This window comes from Cavia porcellus, unplaced genomic scaffold (genome assembly GCF_034190915.1).
Source record: "Cavia porcellus strain 051 isolate PalLab524CR breed Dunkin Hartley unplaced genomic scaffold, mCavPor4.1 scaffold_13, whole genome shotgun sequence".
In the NCBI taxonomy this organism is placed as follows: domain Eukaryota; kingdom Metazoa; phylum Chordata; class Mammalia; order Rodentia; family Caviidae; genus Cavia; species Cavia porcellus.
In genome coordinates this window covers 32,831,842-32,847,127 of record NW_026947496.1, presented here as the reverse complement: position 1 = coordinate 32,847,127, position 15,286 = coordinate 32,831,842, and the positions used below count along the sequence as shown (strand labels likewise).

General features: G+C 41.3%; 1 protein-coding gene across 7 annotated transcripts in view; it reads left to right on the top strand.

Moving 5' to 3' along the window:
- Nucleotides 1-13,206: 13,206 nt before the first annotated feature.
- Sipa1l2 (signal induced proliferation associated 1 like 2) overlaps nucleotides 13,207-15,286 on the top strand; it is a 172,559-nt gene continuing 170,479 nt past the window's right edge. For 4 of the 7 annotated variants that reach the window (XM_023566576.2, XM_063260049.1, XM_023566578.2 and 1 more), the window contains exon 1: nucleotides 13,207-13,371. The gene's annotated coding sequence lies outside the window, so the exon portion shown is untranslated. Of the gene's footprint in view, nucleotides 13,372-13,418; nucleotides 14,005-15,286 lie in introns of those variants that run through there. The other 3 variants (XM_013156429.3, XM_013156427.3, XM_063260048.1) reach the window with 2 other exon arrangements.

Sequence of the window (15,286 nt, the reverse complement as noted above, 5' to 3'; positions counted from 1 at the left end):
AGGTCTCAACCCAAGAAACAACTGAGACCTTTCATTTGGCTGCCCTAAAGGAATATAGGACAATGAGATAAATGAAAGAGCAAAATGCAATCTCAAATCTCCAGCCCAACCCAAGCAAGCCTAGGAGACATGGACATAGAACAAAATGTAGGCCATACACCTGAAACTCCTGAAATGATAGCAACTGAAGTAAAGAAACAACTCCAGAAAACTATAAAAGAACTCAGATCAGAAATAATCTCCCAGGTAAAAGAATAAATGATAAATGTAATGAAAGAAATGCTGAACACATCTAAAGAAGACATAGTTAAAAAAATCAAAGGAACAATGCAAAAATATGGAAACTTTGAACAAACAATATAAGAAACAAACAGAGTGCATGAAACAGATTCAAAGAGATATTCAGGAAATCAAAAATCCCATTGAAAGTCGGCAAAACTGCCTCATTGAAAGTGAAGATAGACTTTCAGACCTTGAAGACAAGATTGCAGCTAATGAGGCTGGGGATTTAGCTCAGCAGCATAAGCGCCTGCCTTGCAAGCAGGCAGTCGTGGGTTCAATCCGTGGTACCGATAAAAACAAAAAAGACCAAAAAAAAAAAAAAGAAAAAAAAGATTGCAGCTAGTGAACAGGAAAGGAAAGATCTTTTAAAAATAACAAATCAGGAAATAACAACAGCTGTAAGATGATGTCAAGAAACAACATAAGATTGATAAGAATAAATGCAAAAGAAGGTGACAACACAAATTATATCAAGAGGCTATTTACAGAAGTAATAGCTGAAAATTTCCCAAACATGAGAATGGAAACTGACATACCAATCAGTGAAGCATACAGAACTCCAAATAGCCATAACCAAAATAAAACTACACCCATACATCCCAGAAATCCAACATAAGAACAGAATATTAAAAGTTCCAAAAAGAAGAGACAGGTCACTATAAAGGAAAGCCCATCAGAAGACTTCTCAACACAAACAATGAAGTCAAGAAGAGCATGGAGTTAAGTATTTCAGATCCTAAAGGAAAATGGCTTCCAACCCAGACTGATGTACCCTGAAAAACTGTCCTTCAAAATCAATGGAGAAATAAAATACTTCTATGACAAAGAACAGCTGAAAAGCTTATGACCACCAAACCAATCTGCAAAGAATACCGAAAGGCATTCTAAATAGACATAGGGAAAAAACCACTAAACAAGGCAAACAATTAAACAGAGTGGAAAGGTGAAGCACCAACAGCATGTCAAAACTAAACATGTCAAAAATAAACCAATATATTTCAGTTATAACCATTAATTTAAACAGCCTCAATTCACCAATTAAAAGAAACAGACTAGTAGAAGGGATCAAGAAACAACATTCAACTATGTGCTGTATATAAGAAACTCATCTAACCCAAAAGGAAACTCATAGACTGAAATTCAAAGGATGGAAAACAAAACTCCATGCAACAGGACCCCCCCCCAAAAGAGCAGGGGTAGCCATTCTGTTTGCACACAATGTGAACTTCAAACAAAGAATGATTAAAAGAGATAAAGAAGGTCACTATATATTATTTATGGGAAAATTTCAAGAGAAAGAAATAACAATCTTAAATATATATGCACCAAATTTGGGAGCACCCAGATATACAAAACACATATTAATAGAAATGAAAAATCAAATAAGCAATAACACAATTGTAACAAAAGACCTTAACACCCCATTGACATAAAGATACCAATCAACTAGACAGAAAATTAACACACAGAACTGAATCACACTTGTGAACAAATGGACTTGGTGGATGTACACAAAGTGTTCCACCCAACAATATCAGAATATCCATTATTCTCAGCAGCACACAGAACATTCTCTAAAACAGATCGTATGCAAGCCCACAGAACATGCTTAAGTAAATACAAAATAATTGAAATTATCCCATGCATGTTATCGGATCATACCACCATGAAACTAGAAATTAATGACAGAAGAAACTGAAAAGCCCCACAAACATATGGAAATTGAATAATATACTCCTGAGCAATCAGTGGGTCACTGAGGAAATTAAAGAAGAAATTAAACAATATATACAAGCAAATGAAAATATAAATACAACTTACCAGAACCTGTGGGATGCAATGAAAGTAGTCCTCAGAGGAAAATATATTGTGGGTGAATTCCCACATCAGGAAAACAGAACGAACACGAATAAACAACCTGATGTTACATCTCACTCAAACATCTAAAAAAAAAAAGAGCAAGTCAAGCCCAAAGCCAAAAGAAGGGAGGAAATTATAAAGATCAGAGCAGAAATCAATGCAATAGAGACTAAGAAAACAATATAAAGAATCAGTGAATCAGAGTTGGTTCTTTGAAGGAATAAATAAAATTAATAGTACCCTAGCCAACCTTATTTAAAAAAGGAAAGAAAAAACTCAAATTCATGCAATAAGGAATGAAAAGGGTGAAATAACTATAGACCCTGTGGAAATACAGATCACCAATCCCTATTTTGAAAACCTCTACTCTCATAGGCTTGATTAATAAGAAATGGACATATTCCTAGAAACACATGAATTACCAAAGCTGGATCAAGAAGATATAAAACTTCTGAGTAAGGTAAGGTCCTGATGGATTCACTGCAGAATTTTACAAGAAATTCAAAGAAGACTTAATGCTGATACTCCTCAAGCACTTCAATGAAATCAAAAGGGAAGCAATTCTCCCTAACTCATTCTTAGAAGCAAATATTTCTGTAATACCAAAACCTGAGAAAGACCCAACCAAAAAAGAGAACTACAGGCCTATCTCGCTAATGAACATAAATGCAAAAAATCCCCCCCCTAACATACTGACAAATAGGATGCAGCAAATCATAAAGATTATACACCCTGATAAAATGGGATTCATCCCAGGAATGCAGGGATGGTTCAAGGTACATAAATCAACAAATGTAACCCACCATATTAATAGAGCCAAAAATAAGAATCACGTGGTCATTTCTATAGATGCAGAAAAAGCTTGTGATAAGGTCCAACATTCATTCATGGTAAAAACCTTACAATTGGAATAGATGGTCTTTACCTCAATATCATAAAATCCATGTATGACGAAACAACAGCCAGCATCATATTAAATGGCTAAAACCTGAAAACTTCTACTTTAAAATCTGGAACAAGACACGGATTTTCATTATCACCACTCCTGTTCAATATAGTGCCAGAAATACTAGCCAGAGCTATTAGACAAGAGAGAAATAAAAGGAGTAAGGATAGGAAAAGAAGTTAAATTATCACTATTTGCAGACAACATGACACTGTACATAGAAGACCCCCAAAATGCCATTGAAAGACTCCTATGTATAATTAACAAATTCAGTAATATAGCTAGATACAAAGTCAACACTCAGAAATCAATAGCACTCCTATGCACAAACAACAAAATCACTGAGAAATAAGAGAAGCCACACCCTTCACACTAGCATCCAAAAAAATTAAATACTTAGGAAAAATCTAACAAAGGAAGTAAAAGACCTATTCAAGGAAAATTGTAATATCTCAAAAAAAGAAATTGAAGAGGATCTCAGAAAGTGGAAAGACATTCCCTGTTCATGGATAGGAAGAACAAATATTGTGAAAATGGCCATTCTCCCAAAATTGTTCTACAAATTTAATGCAATCCTCATCAAAATACCACTAGTATATCTCACAGACCTAGAAAAATCATTTCTAAAATTCATCTCAAACCAGAAAAGACCTAGAATGGCAAAGGCAATTCTGAGCAACAAAGGCAAGGCAGGAGGCATTACAATTCCTGACTTGAAATTATACTACAAAGCTACTGTAATAAAATCAGCATAGTACTGGAATAAAAACAGAATATAGATTAGAAGATACAACTATGATTACAAACACACTCAGCCACCTTTGATAAAGGGGCCAAACATGTTCACTGGAAGAAAGCTAGTCTCTTTAATAAATGGTGCTGCAAAAACTGGCTCTCCATATGCCAAAAACTAAAACTAGACCCATACCTATCACCATGTACTAAGCTAAAGTCAGAATTGATCAAAGATCTAAATATTAAAAGAGAAACACGGGGCTGGGGATTTAGCTCAGCAGCATAAGCACCTGCCTTGCAAGCAGGCAGTCGTGAGTTCGATCCCTGTACTGATAAAAAGGAAAAAAGACAAAAAAGAGAGAGAGAGAGAGAGAGAGAGAAACACTCAATCTGCTGCAAGACAATGTAGGTAGAAATCTTGAAGACATGGGGGTAGGTAGAGAATTCATGAGCAAAAATCAAATCGCATGGGAAATACTTCCCAGAATCAACAACTGGGATCTCATCTTATTAGAACATTTTTGCATGTCAAAAGAAATCTCAAACAAAGTAAAAAGGAAACCCATGAATTTTCAATAAATCTTAGTCAACTGTCCCTCAGACAAAGGACTTCTGTCTAGAACACATAAAGAATTTTTAAAAAGTCAGATCCCTGAAATTCAAAGACCCAATCCAAAAATAGACACACTTCAGATAAAGAAATACAAATGGCAAATAAATACATGAAAAAAGGTTCAGCAGCATTCCTCGTTAGAGAAATGCAAATTAAAACCACACTGAGATTCCATCTCACTCTAGAAAGAATAGCCAAGATAAAGAAAATACCAACAACAAATGCTGGAGAGGCTGCGAGGAAAAAGGAACTCTTCTGCATTGTTTGTGGGAGTATAGACTGGTGCAACCACTGTGGAGGTCAGTCTGGAGGTTCCTCAAAAAACTGGGATTGGAAGTCCCATTCCACCCAGCTATTCCACTTCTGGGCATATTCCCAGAAGCACTGAAAGCATCATATGACAGTGACATATGTACACCCATGTTTATAGCAGCACAATTTGTAATAGCCAGATCTTGGAAACAACCTAAATGCCCATCAACTGAGGAATGGATAAAAAAGATGTGGTATTTTTGTACAATGGAATACTACTCAGCTACAAAGAAAGATCACAGGGAGATATTTATAAGTAAGTGGATGCAACCTGAGAGCCCACTCATAACTGAAATAAATCAAACTCACATGAGTAAATGCCATATAGTCTCCCTAGTGTAAGAAATGGTAAGATTATATAAGATACAAAATCCTCAATAAATACATTGAAAGGGTAAGACTCTTCTCAAAAGGGGAAAAATAATATCTCAGGGAAAAGCAGGAAAAAAAGGGAAGGGATAAGAAAAATATCTAAATTTGTATAAACACCCAATATAGCTAAGATGATTGTGCTACAAATTATAACTTCATAGAAAAAGCAGTTAACATTCATAAGTCTGGAATTTTGCCTGTTTGCGACCTGAGGAACTCTTTGAACATCACTATGTAAAATATCAACCTTAGTTCTGTTCCTACCACTGTGTTTTGAAGGCCTGTATCATTACTGTTTTGGGTTCTTTGCTATTGTTATTATTTGTCTTTTTCATTTCTTGTTTTTCTAGTAATCTGTTTTGCTTTGTTTCGTTTTGCTTTTGGTTCTAATGCAGAAAGGATAGATATAAATGTAGAGGCTTATACATACCTAGAACTCCTAAACAGTTTATGAGAATCAATTATATTATGTGTGATGAAATGAACAGCTATTTTAAAGAAAAACAGACATTATGGTATCCATTGCTGATTTTGTATCATCATGCTGTGAAATCCAATAGTGCTTCTATTCTTTGTTCAGAGTGGTTTTAGTTTGTTTTGTATCGTTTAATTTCAACATAAATGAAGGTATGGACTGCTATTTTGAAGAGAACAAAAGACATTATGGCAGCCATTTTTAATTTGATATTGTCTGGTTTTGAAGGTCTGTAATGCCTTCATTACCATGTTCTGATCAGTTTTATACTATTTTGTTTTGTATGAATTCGCTATGTGTGAAGATGTAGACAACCATTTAGAAGAAAACAACAGACATTATGGTAGCCACTGCAGATCTCCTGTTATCTTGTTTTGAAATCTGTGTCACTTACATTGTTTTCTTCTGATCTGCTTTGTTCTGTTTTGTTCTGTTTAATTTTACTCCTTCCTTTTTTAAATAAAATAAAATTAAAAAAAAAACAAAGAACGTGAAACAAAGTGAGAGCCCCAACATTTCTTTATAGGAGAACAGTTTGTGTGGGATGAATGAGCTCCATGCTTCAACTGTTTTCAGTGCATATAGAGGCACATTTCTCCTTGGCATCTGCCTCCCAGTGCACAATGCTCCTCTCCACTTGTACATATAAAGTGGGAGTAAAGTGCCAGCAAATTCAATTTTGTTGTTCCACCTGAATCTTAGTCAATTTTCCAATCTTTCAGTATCTTCCATACTGAAGATAACTGTATGTTGCCTTGTCTTGTCTAGATATATCCCCTCTGGTGGTTTCCTGCTGGTAAACCACTATCAGCTCAAAAGGATCAGAGCAAGAGCAAATGAAGTATAATGTGGTATGTTCTCTGCACACGTGGGGACCTCCACTTTAGTGGGTATTGCTCCTTCAGTATATGGAGAGTAACAGCTTGTGGAAGGGATTGTGTCAACAACCCAGCCCCACAATTCACTTGTCGGCTGATTGCTGTAGCTATGGATGTTGTGGGGACTTCTACTTCACAATGGGTTAGTCCTCTGAAACTTTGATCCTGTTCCTGGAGGCACAGGTCACCAGTGCTGGGGCTTGGTGATTAATTACTAGATAATCAGAAACAACCTTGAACAACAGCTAAAATAAAAAGAAGTCCTGTCCAAGAACACTGCCTTTAAACTCTGTTCTATTTCATGTGTGTGTCATTTGGGAAGAAGCAATTGATGATTCTGGGCTATTCTGTTAGGAAAAAGATGCCAATAATGACCATACTAGTGACACCAAAACAATTGTTTTAGGGTATGGAAGCACATTTAGAGAGACTCTTATTGTAATTACTCACACACATGTCCTTTAATGCATACTTTTCACCTCTTTTATCTGGGAAATAGCTAGGTGGAGAATGGATAGAATATATGTAATGGGTAAAGAACCATGTTTCACAGCAAGATCACCAGGAAACAGATGTTCTACCCTATTGTACCCTGTATAACAGACAGAAATCCCTCTTGCGTTTTCCAGATCTCCCATCCTCAAGGAGGCAAGAGCTACCAGTGATGCATTTCTCTGGGCTATAGTCTCACACAATGTCACAGGCTCATCCCAAGCCTTACAGCTTCTCGCAAAGTGGCCCAGTTCTCAGGTGGACTTACTTCCACAGCCAACAGCTGTGATCAGTGAGATGGACATGGACTGTACCTGATACAGTTGCAATGAAACCCTGGAATCAGCATTAGAAGGATGAATGGGAGTTGTTAGATAGAGAGGGAAGGAGGGAGGTCCTAGGAGAGAGAAGTCTGGAGGCTGCAGGTAAAGTGAAGAGGTAGAATGACCAAAGTTGCCTGGCAGTGTGGAGCCCAGAAAGGGGAGGGGCAGCAGGGCAAGGGACCATGGCTTCTCTGGACCAACTGAAAGCCTCTGGGGTTTGGAAGTAGGGGAGGGCGGTGATCTGACACCACAGTGAGGCAAACGGATTAGGGACAGGAAGATAAGCCACTAATGAGGCTATCACTGTCATCTTGGCCAGACGTGATGGTGCAGGAAAGAGATGTATGCCAGAGACACACTGGCAGGAAAGGCAAGGACCTGATCCTGGACTGAAGGGAACATGGAGGGAAGTCTTAATAGATGTGACAGGTAAACAGATGGTTAAGCTCTTACTAAAGTAGGGACCACAAGATGCAGACTTTCCAGAGGTGCTAGAACAATTGACCTTGAGACACATTGACAGTAGCATCTCTTTATGGCATCCGTGCAGAGATGCTGGCTAGAACCGTTTTCTGTTGGATTACGGAGAAAAGAGAAACATAGTTCCACAGAGACTCCACGGACTTTGTATTCAGTGCAGTGATAGTATCTTATCACTAGAGTCACAGTTTTAGCAAGGGGAGCCAGGATTTGGGGAAACTCACAGACTGGCTTTAGACCACTGAGTTGTAGGCAAACAGAATGAAATGAAATAAAACACACCTGATTTTTTTTTGTAGGAGGATGGAAATTGTGTCTGCCATAGGCTCTCTGCTTAGTCACTTTCCAGCATTTTGGGGCAGAATAAAGGAAATTTCACAGAAGCCAACCTGCAATTTTTGCATCCTCTACACTTGATTTTTCAATTTCTGGAAATGTGGGCATCAGGAATGCTAAGGTGCTTTGGCTTAGTTTTATGTATTTTCCTTTTAATTAGTCTTTTGAAATAAAAATACGGGCTTACCTCTGTATCAAAGGTATTCTCAAACATTTAACTTTTGAATTTTAGGGACAGAATTTGCACTTCAATCTATGCCTACTCTTCTGGTTCCTTCTTACTGCCTTTCATAGTTTGCTCCTTTCTTTCTTTCTTTCTTTCTTTCTTTCTTTCTTTCTTGTTTCTCTCCCTTACCTCCCTTGAAGCTCAAGTTTCTGTCCAGGAAATGACAAGTGCAGCCATAAGGCAGACAACCAAGTGTCAGAATGAGTAAGTATGAACTTTTTACATGGGAGCAGGAGAGCAGAAGTTACCTGGTTTTAACAGAACATTTCAAATGCTTTGCTGTTTATGCCTTGTAACTCTTAAATACCTCCCCAAACACCTGTCCCCTTATATGATTTAAACATAATAAACAATTTCTTCCTAATGTTCTGGTAGTTTTTCTCCATGAGATAGCAAGGACTTGCCTCAGAGTATTTAATGAGGCATCCAGGCCTCCACTACTGAATGAATGAATGAGGAGGACAGGCAGAATAGTATGTCTGCTTCGTCATTATCTCCATATTGCTTTCAACTCTTTCTTAATTTTTCCCCCAGTGAATTTTTTTTCACATACGTAGGAGTTTCCTCCAGGTATGTACTGGGAGATGTCTTGCACTTTGAGACTGCTAAGAGTTTAATTATCAACTTTAAAATGTTGTTACAGAAGACAGTTAAAATTAGGAAAGAGTGGTTTGCCAAGTTAGACACAGCTCTGAATTCATCACCAATATTTAAAGAATCATATGAAAAAAAGTGAATATATATGCATTCCTTTTCTGTAATGGATTCTTTAGAATCACTACCTGGCAGAGTGTATGGTAGTTTCAGAGGTTACTATTGATAGACGCCATCTGGTGGCATGGAATAGCAGCTGCCTGTGTATAAATTCAACTAACACATCATTACAGTTAAATATTAGCTAACAAATTCTTAACAGCAAAACCCAAAACGTTGGTTAATGAATAGTGTACACCCAAGTTAGGAATAAGATTTAGAAGAGTAAGACATAAGGCCCAAGTCTGCTGTTGCAGAAAAAAAAGAAAAAGCACTAATATTAACTACTCTGTAGAATTCATCCACCCACTCCTGTCCATTCCTGAGCTATTTATTAAGCCCCTGCCTTGGGCTAGGTTCTGTGTGATGGTTGGAAATAAAACTCATCTCTACTTGAAGGTGAGAGACAATGGTGGACACTGGTGATCTGCTGGACTGTGCTACAAAATCTCAGGCATCCTCAACATGGCCCACAGGGGGTTCATAATTCCTGTATTTTCAGATGAGAAAAATGGAATTTTGAGATGTACTTGTTTAAAGTTATGTATATAATAAACTTACAAACCAGTTTCAAAGCCAGGGTCATTTGACCCCAGTGCCTGAGGGTTTCTAAAACTCCTATTATTAGGGGCTATCAAAGTAAGGTGGCAGTGAAAATGCTTCTGTGACATATACAGCTTTTGTTCTTCTCTTTCCTCCCTCGATCTCTCCTTTTCTGCCTTTTTTTATTTCGTCAGGCTGAGAGGGCAGATGATACCTTTAAGGGAAATAAGCCCAAGTTGTTTAGTGGCAGCCTGCACCTGAAAATGAGGCAACAAAGGGGAACTTTTGAAAGGCAATGGTCAAGAATTTGAACCATCAAGAAGGACATAACCCACCTGTCTTTGAAGATTCTCAGAGGTACCTGAGATTGGTACCAACAAAGACTAACATACAAGAATTATTATTTGTGAACACAAACAACCTTTCTTTACTGAGGAATGTTTATCACTGAGCCTTGATCATTCTGCCCAGCACACCTTTCCAGATCCCCATAGCACAGATCTATACAGCATTCAATTCAACACATTTTCTTAGTTATGTTTTCTTGGTATTGGGGATTGAATTCAGGCTTTTTGCATTGAACTATATCCTCAATTATTTTTTAAAGACAGAGTCTCTCTAACTGGCTAAATTGCCAAGACTGGGTTTGAACTTTTAATCCTTCAGCCTGAGTTTTCCAGAGTGGTAGGATTACAGGTGTGTATCATCACGTCTGAGTCTTGTACTTGTACCTTGAGAATGGTCTTGTGATGTAAATACAAAATTCTCCTGCAACCCCAGAGCAGAACTGAGCACAGGGTAGAGTCCAATGTATGGGGACAACTGAGGTTTTCATTAGATAGATCCTTCTTGGGCTCCTAGGGATCGTATGTAGTCTTATATTACATGATAGTACTTAGCACATTATTCAAGAACTTATATTATTCTTTTGAATTTCGCTTATAGGAACACATACTTTCCTGCTTTAAGGACTACTGGTCTCCTACAAGACCTAGGCCTGTGACCCAGCTCTGAGCCACAGCCAGCTTTTTGGACCATCTCTGGACTTGGCACTTTCTATTTTTCTCACAACACCATATCCAAACATGTGTCACAGTGACAGGTTGCCAGTTTGAAAGGTGAAGCGAGACCATATGTGCCAATGCTTGTGACAATGTCCCCATTAAGAAGTAAACAGGACCAGGCACACACAACAAATTATGCAAGCAGGTGTTAAATAAGTGGATAAGCTGTATCTGGTGGAAGTGCAGCGGTTTTCCTGACATGTGGCAGTCAGTCTCTAGGCCTCGTTGTGCACTTTGCTGAGGCCACTGTGACTGGCCCAAGCTTTGTTCAGAGCCATTGCCCTCCTACTTTCCCTGAGGGCACTGCTCATAGGTTCTGAGCACCTGCTGCTGAGCCCTGGTCCTTGTCACAGGATTAACAAAAGCCCTTTGGGTCTTTTGAGTCTGACATAATGCCCCCAGTGGTGTACACCATCAATGACTACTTGTCCCAAATTATGAATATTCATTTGACCATTTGTTGGGGGTAGGGAATTGAACCCAGAGCCTTCATACTGAGCTACATTCCCAACCCTTTTTGAGATGGGGTTTTATTACCTAGGCTGTGCTTGAACTTTAAATTCTACTGTTTCAGCTTCCAGAGTCCTGATATTACAGACAATACTTCCATAGTCAGCTTAAAGAAATTACATTGAAAGAGGGTTGGTAGTTGAACAGGGAGACTGCAGGAATATAAGCCCTAACTTAATTTGGCCATTCAGATTTACCACAGTGCACACACATTGTCTGTAGGTTGACTCTTGCTGTGGTTTCTTACAGACATGAAACTCATTTTGTTAAATTCAAAAATACTGTTGATACAAGCACCAGGCAAGGTCAGCCAGCAAGTTCAAATTCTTAGAGCAGCGAGGCTTTTGAATTCTGTCCCTTTTATTTTTCTTAGAGGAAAACAGGTAAGACCACCTTTAGGATGACTGCAGAAGGAGCTGACATGCAGAGGCAGAAATGCAGAGAATTAACACACAGAGGCTGGTTTTTGAGGCTTCCCCGGAGCACAGTGAAATTCCCAGAGGGAAGAAACCTTGGGGGACAGGCCATGGGTTTGGAGTCTGGGAGGCCAGTCCTGGCCTGGGGGAAGGTGAAAGCGAGATTAAAAGAAGACAGCTCCATCTGGCTTTAGGCAAAAAAAAGTAGTTTCGTGCTTCATAGTTCATGTTTTCTTTAAAACTTCACCAAGATGTTTAGCGCTCCTCGAAGTGTTAGATTTTTTTTCCCCTTCAATAACCCATCTTCAGACACATCATCTGTATCCCGAGTCTAACGCAGAGTGCCTGTTCTCAGAAATTTTAGTGACTAGGGAGCAGCTTTTAAAAAGACCGGCCACAAATGACAGAGACTTTAAGTCCTTTATGCACCTTTCTCCTGAAGTGTTTCTTAAACGGATACACGATGATCTTGCAAATGCCGGATAGAAGGGGACAGTTTGGAAGCCCCTCAAAACTTGAACAACTCAAACATATCATGTCATTGAATTAATCTGACACGTTTTGTTACTCCCATTCCCATGTTTTAAAAAGATATAAACCACTGTACAATGTGTACACAGAGGAATACAACGTGGGAGGAACCGCCTCTATGTAACTTTGCCTGGGTCTTGTCCTAGGAAATGTCTGTGATCAGGAAGTGGAGATAACATTATCACTTTGGGAACAATTTTGCCTCCAGCAGGGGAGGGGCTGGCCGCCCCAATCCAGTCTTGGCAGGCTCAACCTGCAGCGAGGACGCGGCAGCCGGCTCAGGGGCCAGCGGCGGGCTGGGCGGTGTTGTGGCGCCCCGCACCTGCTGAGTTTAGGAGCCCTTCCCGGCATTAACACCGCTGTGGGTCCAGGCCAGTCAGCTCCAGGGCGGCTGAGCTGTTTTTTCGCGGACCTTCGTCAACCTGCACCCCGAAAGTCAACTGATGCTCACTATTGCTCAGGTGAGGCCTCCCGCAGGTGGTCGGGGTACCAGAGACAGTAGAGAAGGCAGGCAGCACAAGTGCATCTTGTCCCTGTCTGCACTCCTAGCTCTCCAGGGGCCTCTCGGCGCAGCGCAGACCCCTCCTACTGATCCGCACTCCCTCCGCACAGCCACAGACAGAGGCCGCAGAGGAGGCGTCCCGCGCGGACTCTTACGACAAGTGTCGCGGCACAGCGGCCCCGGGGCGTCCCGGGCTGCTGCCGCGCACGGCCCAGCGGCACGTCGCCCTCGCTAGCGACACTCAGGCTCAGAGAGTGCGTTCCGGAGAGACTGAGCGGTGAGCTTGTAGCCAGGTGCAGGTCTGGCGTATGGTCCCAAGGCGGAGGACCCAGTAGAGAAGCGGAATGTGGCCGCCCCTCCGGAATCTGCTTGGGAACCGCGCTCCCCGCGCGAGCCACAGACGGACGGACGGCGCGCGCGCCCGGCGGGGGCGGGGCGCGGGCCAATGGCAGCCAATGGGCAGCGACGAGGCGCGGGCGGTGGCCAATGGGCGGCGGCGGGGCCCGCGGGGGCGGTGCCGGGGCGGCGGGCGGAGGCGGTGGGAGCCGGAGTGGCAGACGGTGCGCGGCCGCCGAAGACACAGGCCGGCGGCTTTAGCCGAGAGTGCGCGGGGTCCGGGCCGATGGGCCGCCCGGGGCGGCGGCGGGCTGCGAGGCGGCGGCCCCAGGACGCGCCGCTTTGCGCGCGCGGGCCGTAGCGGGTTCCGGGTCGGAGGCTCTGAGGTGAGGCAAGTGTGTGGCGGGCTGGCGCTGGGGTCTCGGGGGAGCGGGGCTGCGAGCGTCTGTGCTGGTGGCCCGGGTCCGGCCGCGGGATAGCGGGCGGGGGTCACCGGTTCCCGGCCGGCAGCTGGTCGTGTCCGCCGCGGGATGCGAGGTGTCCAGGAGACCTGCCCGGCGGCCGGGACCCGCGGGAGACTGACGAGGTTGGCCCGGGGCGCTTTGTGGGCGCGAGCCCGCGCCGTGTGAGCAGGTCGCCCACCACGTCCGGGAGCGTGCCCCGAGCGCCCGCCGATTGATTTCAGGAGCCCCGCAAACCCAGGGAATCAATTTCGGCTCATCACCCGAGACCGGGAGCCCGGAACAACTCGACATGAGCCCTCTGGGAAAGATTTGTCATCATTAACCTGCTCCGGTTAAATTAATTCAGCCCAGGATGACTCCAACCGAAGCTTGGGGAACACCAAGTGCGCTGGTCGCAGAATTGTGCTCGCCAAAACACGATTTTGGTCAAAATAAAATAGACATTTTAGCTTTTACCTAGAGTTTGATTTGGTTTTGCAAGGATGACTTTTTGCAAAATAAAAACAAGGAGAAGAACAGCAACAAAGATTTCGGTGATTCTCAAGGGCTTGCTCAGTAAGTTCAAAATAGTCTCACAAATTTTTCTTTTCTTTGCCTCTTTTGTCTGCAGTTTTCATTTCTAAACTTTAACACTAGATGGCTTTCTTATGACAGGCATTTTACTAAACTGTTCGCGTTGGTTCTGTTTGCAGTATAGATTGTGGTTTTCATAGTCTTTCAATGGAAGGAAGAAAATCTCTAACACCGTTGCTTTTTAAAAATGTATATTACTTCCATATAAGACCTATAGATCCCAGTATTTTTGCAGATAGGGAAAAACGGCCTTTAATTAATGGCCTTCTAAAGGCACGACTTAGATTATGGTATGTAGTCATTTTTAAGAATTGTCTGTTTCTTGTTTTGACTTATTGGGGAATTAAGAGTTCCAGGGTGAATTTGGAGATTTTAATGGATAACATTTTCACTTACATTATGCTATTTGATATAATGTCACAGCTTATTTCAGAAAGATATAAAAAAGCAGTAATAACAGCTACCAAAGTGTGGTCTTCCTTGAGTTTGGGTTCAGCCAGCATAGATTGTTCCTAAGGATTGCACTGATACATTAGGAAGAGATGTAGCTGAGTGTGTCTGTGTGATTCATGCCAGGATTGTCTAGAACGTCTTCATTTCCTTCTCCCTGAATGATCTTGATTCTTCATTTTTAAGTATAGCCCTTTTATGACAAGTACCATAGTCTGTAGTTGACTGGCTGGGTAGCAGCAGGAGCTTCCCAGTTTTTAAGTAATGTTATTCTAAAGCAAGACTTTGGCAGCTTATCTGAATCTTGCCTAGTAGACAAACTTATTTTTAAACTGGAGAAATAGCTTGAAATTATCTTTATAGCTATCGTTGTGAGCTTTGTCCAGCTTTAAATGCGACACGTTGAATTTGTTCTAAATCATGGTGTATTCATAAATAGCTGATGGAAAAAAAAAAACCTGAGTAAACATCTGGGAAGCAGGGAATGAAATGAAATCAGAACAGTTTTTATCAGTACCTACATGCAACCTATAGATGGGGTGAGGTGAGCTTGGATAAGAAGCAATGAAAGCGTTTGTTCCTTAAGGTAAAGGGACAAATACATTACAGATGTAGAGATAGCTTCAGGCATTGGTGTATAGGCCATGGAATTTCCCCAGCTGGCCTACACACATATTTTTCATAAAATATCTTTTATGTTCTTCAGTGTTGGGCAACCTTCTTTGCCTTTCTTTTTCAGTACAGGGAATTAAACCCCGGGTCTTCACAAATGTCATTTCTAGCCCTTTTATATTCTATTTTGGAACACAGTCTC